Source organism: Mchenga conophoros, linkage group LG14, assembly GCF_057382185.1.
Source record: "Mchenga conophoros isolate Kocher_MC1m ecotype Shallow Benthic linkage group LG14, M_conophoros_male_GT1.1, whole genome shotgun sequence".
NCBI classification, from domain to species: Eukaryota; Metazoa; Chordata; class Actinopteri; order Cichliformes; family Cichlidae; genus Mchenga; species Mchenga conophoros.
Window position 1 is genome coordinate 12,283,388 of NC_140539.1, and position 6,153 is coordinate 12,289,540.

A 6,153-nucleotide genomic window follows, 5' to 3' on the forward strand; every position below is an offset into this window, starting at 1 on the left:
ATACTTTTGACCATAACATCCTATTAGAGCGATTAGAGCATGCTGTAGGTCAGGGGTCACCAACACGGTGCCCGCGGGCACCAGGTCGCCCGCAAGGACTACATGAGTCGCCCGCGGGCCTGTTCTAAAAATAGCTCACCATAACAACTTACCAGTTAGCTGCATCTATTTTTATTTTTTCTTGCTATTTTTTTTAAAATCACAATTGCATTGGGGTCAATTTGTTAGAGATAATATATATATATATATATATATATATAAAATGTTTATTATTAAATATTAGATCAACGCTAGCTGGTCTCCACGGAAACAGTTGCCGTGAACACCAGCAAAGGTGAAGAGATGAGGAAAACATGGCGGAAAAAAGAAAGAAAATATATCATTTTCACAGTGAATGGGAGGAAGAGTTCTTTTTTATCACTGTGAAAGATTCATGCGTGTGTCTCATTTGCGGGGCGACTGTGGCTACGGCAAAGCGGCATTTGCGCAATATCTCTAAAGTTAGAAATATCCTGTCTCAGAGTGACGCTGAAAAACTAGTTCATGCATTTATTACTTCCAGGCTGGACAACTGCAATTAGTTATTATCAGGATGTCCAAAAAACTCGCTGAAAAGCCTTCAGCTAATCCAAACTGCTGCAGCAAGAGTACTGACAGGGACTAGAAAGAGAGAGCAGATTTCTCCTGTTTTGGCTTCCCTTCATTGGCTTCCTGTTAAATCCAGAACTGAATTCAAAATCCTGCTCCTCACATACAAGGTCTTAAATAATCAGGCCCCATCTTATCTTAATGACCTTGTAGTACCATATCACCCTATTAGAGCACTCCACTCTTGCACTGCAGGCCTACTTGTTGTTCCTAGAGTATTTAAAAGTAGAATGGGAGGCAGAGCCTTCAGTTTTCAGGCCCCTCTTCTGTGGAACCAGCTTCCAGTTTGGATTAGGGAGACAGACACTATCTCTACTTTCAAGATTAGGCTTAAAACTTTCCTTTTTGCTAAAGCATAAAGTTAGGGCTGGACCAGGTGACTCTGAATTCTCCTTATGCTGCAATAGACGTAGGCTGCCGGGGATTCCCATGATGCATTGAGTATTTCTTCTTCAGTCACCTTTCTCACTCACTATGTATTAATAGACCTCTCTGCATTGAATCATATCTGTTATTAATCTCTGTCTCCCACAGCATGTCTTTATCCTGTCTTCCTTCTCTCACCCCAACCGGTTGCAGCAGATAAATCCTGAATTGACTTTTAAATATAACTGTGTTTTGCCAGAAACGCCAGATTCTCAGATTAAAGCTCACAAAACTATTTCAACAACCACCAAACAGCAAATGAGAGCAGGTACACGGATTCCACACAAAGACGTAAACACAGAGCGGACCTGACGCATCAGAATCAGCTTTGTCTTTCTCGGCTTTCTCACCCGATGGCCTGTAGACGGACACGCTGTCGGAGCTCAGCGATTCTGATGCATCGGGTCTGCTCTGTATTTACGTCTTTTTGTGCTAGCTGAGCTGCAGGTTTTGTCTCTCTCCAACCAAATTCACCGAGCCAGCAGCAAAAGAAGCAGCAAACTGCGCTTCACATTGTCATCATGAATTCACTCTGAGTTTTGCTGTTTTGCTTCCACCACAATAAAAATCACACCTAATGCACAGCTTGCTCTCTCTCTATCTCTCTCTGTACTTCAAGAACAGTTTCCCGTCTCAAATCTCTGTTTTCTGCATTATTCATTTGCTTATTACCCACCAGTCTACAGTTGTTTACAGCACTGTCGGCCGCTGTCTTTTTCTTTTCTTTTTTTCACTTAAATGACCTTGGACAAGAAAGGCAATTTTTTTCTGTTGTTCAATACTGAAGTAATTTAAACTTTTTGAAATTATGCAAAATTGCAGAATATTGCAGAATATTTTTAAGATTATCTGCTATAAAAAGCCAGGCCAGAAAAATCTCCTTCATGTTTTTCTGTGTTTTATTCTCAGTTACTTTGACACAAAGGCATCTGCTGTGATGTTCACAATTCTGATGAAGTCTGACATGTATCCGTACTGATAAATGATCAGAATTATAATATTTCTGACTGTCTGAGGCTAAATTGAATCGAATCAGGACTTTGAGAACTGGAATCGAATGGATTATAGAAATCAGTGATGATACCCAGCCCTAGTGAGCAGCCTAGGCCCGACAGAAGTGGATGTAGCCGTGGGTAATAAGAAAAGATGAAAATAACTATTGATAACTTTTTTGTTAAGTTAAAGCCTGATCCGTCTGAAATTCATAGCCAGTGCTCTGACACGGTGCCATCAATCTTTGAATGCTGCAAAAGCACAGTGTATCCAGAAAACACATTATATGCTGCAATAAATGCACTGCCCAAGTGTCCCCTCTCCCCACTGCCTTTCAGCAGCATGCAACAGCAAATAGGTTGTCAGAGGAGGCCGAGATGATGATTAAGTTTAACATTTTCTACAATATTGACAAAGCACTTTAAGCACAAGATTGTTAGTTTATAATTTAGAAATGAATATTATCTGTATGGACTGCAATTCCCCCCCAAAAAAGTGCACATGTAAAACTGCGGTGTTAAGCGATGCGGTTGAAAAATCTGAGTGCGCCTAATTTTTGTGCTGGTGCGCCTCGGTGCGCCCATGGCAAAAAGTTAGTCTAGAGCCCTGTCTGGACAATCAGCAGTGGTGAGCAACAAAGACTGTTTTTCTCATGCTCCTCCTGAACTCATGAACGTAACAAACAATAAATCCAACCCCTGTGAACTCCTGCTCTGAGGATTTAAGAACCTGTTTTCATTCTGTACAATCTGAACCCAGTGTTAAAATGACCAAGACTACTCTCCTTAAATCTGAGGGAAGAAATATTCAGACTGCTGTGAAATTTCCGGAGACTGCAAGTTCTGTTTCCAAGTCAGCTGAAAGGGAGGTAGTTAATGTTTCTAAGCCAGCCTTTCAGCCATGTACTTTTCAGCAGGGGCACAGGCAGTTGATAGGGACGGATATTGCAGGCTGTAACTTAAGCTCTCTGAAGGAAGAGGCTGTCTGTTCCCCAAGGACACTTAAGGACTCTAGTTGCCCCTTGCTACAATCTATTAAGATTGTGGCTCCTTCTAGGGACTGTTCTGTGTCCCAGTTGGATGTTTCTGAGGTTGCCCACTTTCCAAAGACTATATGCCCAGACCCAGTTGGCAATATTGTGCATTTTGAGACTGTTCCTGAGCTTCTCTCTCCTCCTGTTCCTGCTCCCAGGGCTGCTTGGGCCCAGCGTTCCCCTCCACCCGTTTCAGTTCCTCGGGTGGGAGGGGCTGGTGTTCAGCTGGTGCCGGCACCCATTCCTGTGTCCACTGGAGGCTCAGGTGAGCCCGTCCAGCAGTTTTTCTCATGTTCAGGAGGCTCAGGAGGATTAGCTCAGTCACCATCAAAACCACCATCACTACAACCTTTATTGCAGTCCTTAGCTCAGTCTTCACTTCCACCACAATCAGCCCCGCTACCTGTAGCTCAGTCATTACCACAACCACACTTTCTACAACCTTTGTTAAAGTCCATAGCTCAGTCAGTAGCTCAGTTGGTAGCGCAATCATTAGCTTTGTCATCAGTTCAGGCTCCAGTGCTTTCATCCAGTCAGCCACTCATCTACACCCTCAGCCAGGGGTCTCAATTACTTCTGGTCCTGAATCACGCCCTGCTGGAAGCTCGAGTGAGCCAATCCAGCACGTCGCGGCTCCCACGTCACTGTCAGTCTCCGCTGGCAGTTCTGGAGAACTGTTTCAGCCGTCCATCTCTGCTGAAGGGTCCGAGGGACCCGTTCAGTTGCCTGTCTCCGCTGGAGGGCCCAGGAGGCCCGTCCAGGCATTTTCTGTTTTAGCTGGGGGTTCAGGAGAACCCAGCCAGCATCAAGCTTTGTCAGCTGGGGGTTCTGGAGAGCCTGGCCAGCATCAAGCTACGTTAGCTGGGGGTTCAGGAGAACCCCTGCTTTCCAGGCCTCTAGTTGGGCATCATGGGCGTCGAGGTCGGCCTCCTGAACTAGGTCGTCGCCGCCGCTGACCTCGTGGCCGGCCTCCAGACCTGCTCTGTCACTGCAGCTGGCCTCGCAGCCGGCCTCCGGACCTGCTTTGTTGCCGCAACTGCCTTCCGTGTGGCCGGCCTCCTGAATTGTTTTGGCTCTTGTTCTGTCGACCTCCGGGTCGACCCCCTGAACTTTTCATGGACTTGTTAAGATCCGGTCTAGTTTTGTTTTGAAGCGTTAATGTATTTTGGACGTGTGCTTCTTGTGTTTTGTTTGTGAAATTTGGGGGTGACGTACACTCTTACACGCAACTCTCTCTGTGTCTCTCTCACACACACATGTCCCACAAGAAGATTGTTATTTATGTATCTGTGCATTTTCTAGTACACACATGTTGAATTATTCATAGGACTTTGTACAAAATATAAATGTCTTCCATGTGTTATATTGTGGTTTGATGTTTGCATATGTGGATGTTTTGTTTCTCATTTGGTTTGCTTCCCCCAGACTTGGGCTATTCCAGATGCTCACCTGAATGATAGAGAATAAAAAGAAGCCAGTTGCTGTTACAGGGGTTGGGTTCTTTGGTGTGTTTTGGTGGGTACACTCATGCTTTCATTAATATATAATCTAATTAATTACTAGATGATAAATATTTTTGCAGCCTCGTGCCATTTTGTTTGAACCTATACGTGACTGCTGGCCAAACTGATATAAATAGTAAGTGAAGTAAATAAACTGCCTGTGGCTTCTCAGGAAGTCCTGCATTTGGGTCCTGTTATTCACTCAAACCTGACAATAACACATCACCCTGTTTTATCCACAACTGTAAATTTTCGGAGACATTGTGACCAGGAGATATTTTATTTTGTATTCTTATGATCACAGTTATAATTAGAAATATCAATCATTAATCATTTACCATTGTGGAATCTGATGACAGTATAATCTTTGTTTTATATCTATGGTAATCTGAGTAAAGATTAATGTATGCAGGTTATCATCATTGTAATCAAGTCTCAAATGGTATCCACAGCATTGTATTCACCGTCCATAACTGGAGGGTCCAGCAGGACCTTGTTCTAATTCATTTGCAGGCCTACATCAGAACATGCACATAGAGAGTTATGTAAACACGCACGTTCACCCTTATTTACACAGGGAGGTCATGTCAGGACATTCTCTAGTTGGACACACAGGCTCACAGAACTGCACAACATGACATGTCACACACTTGTTTTTCTCTAAAGTATCATCTGATGTTTGTATAAGGAGAACTTTGGACTATGGGGAGACTGTTATCATTTCCAGTAAGGTCTAACTGTGTGATGTCATCATGGGTTATATAAGGATGGGGAACGGTCCACTCTTTGGAGATCTGTGGCTGTACGCTTGTCTTCCCATGCTTCTGTCTTAGAAGTGTGTAATAAAGATCACTATTCTGACATCTACTGAGACTATGCAGTCGTTTGTCTTCTCCTCAAAACTCGAATCATGACAACATCCTGTTACATTTACTGAGATCAGCAACAGACTTTCTGAATTCAAACCTCAATAAAAATGTGAAAATGACTCAGCTTTTCCTTCTTTTGTTTTTACAGCATTATGGACTATAAGTTAAAGCAATTAATGATGCAGTGAATGGTGGTCAAAGGGTTGATCTTTACACAGAGCACGTCTGTCCCTTTTTATTAGCCCATTACAATTATTCCCCCATCACTTTAAAAAGGCAACAAAACATGCATGTAACATTTCTTCAGAGATGTAATTCAGTTTTAATTATATAGCGCCAAATCAACACAACAGTCACCTCAAGGTGCTTTATATTGTAAGGTAAATACACTAAGTAATACAGAAAAAAAACCCCAACAATTGAATGATCCTCTTTGAGCAAGTACCTGGCAACAGTGGGAAATAAAAACTCCCTTTTAACAGGAAGAAACCTCTGGGAGATCAAGACTCAGGAAGGGGCAGCCATTTGCCACAATTGGTTAAGGGAGAGGGGAGCAGGACAAAAGAAACACACTGTCATGGTCTGCGGTGGGTGGCTGGAATTTCCATAAGGCTCCTGAACTGACCTGGGATCCGCCCCTGGGCAGGGCCAAGTCCAGCTCCTGCACACCTGGAGCCTATTG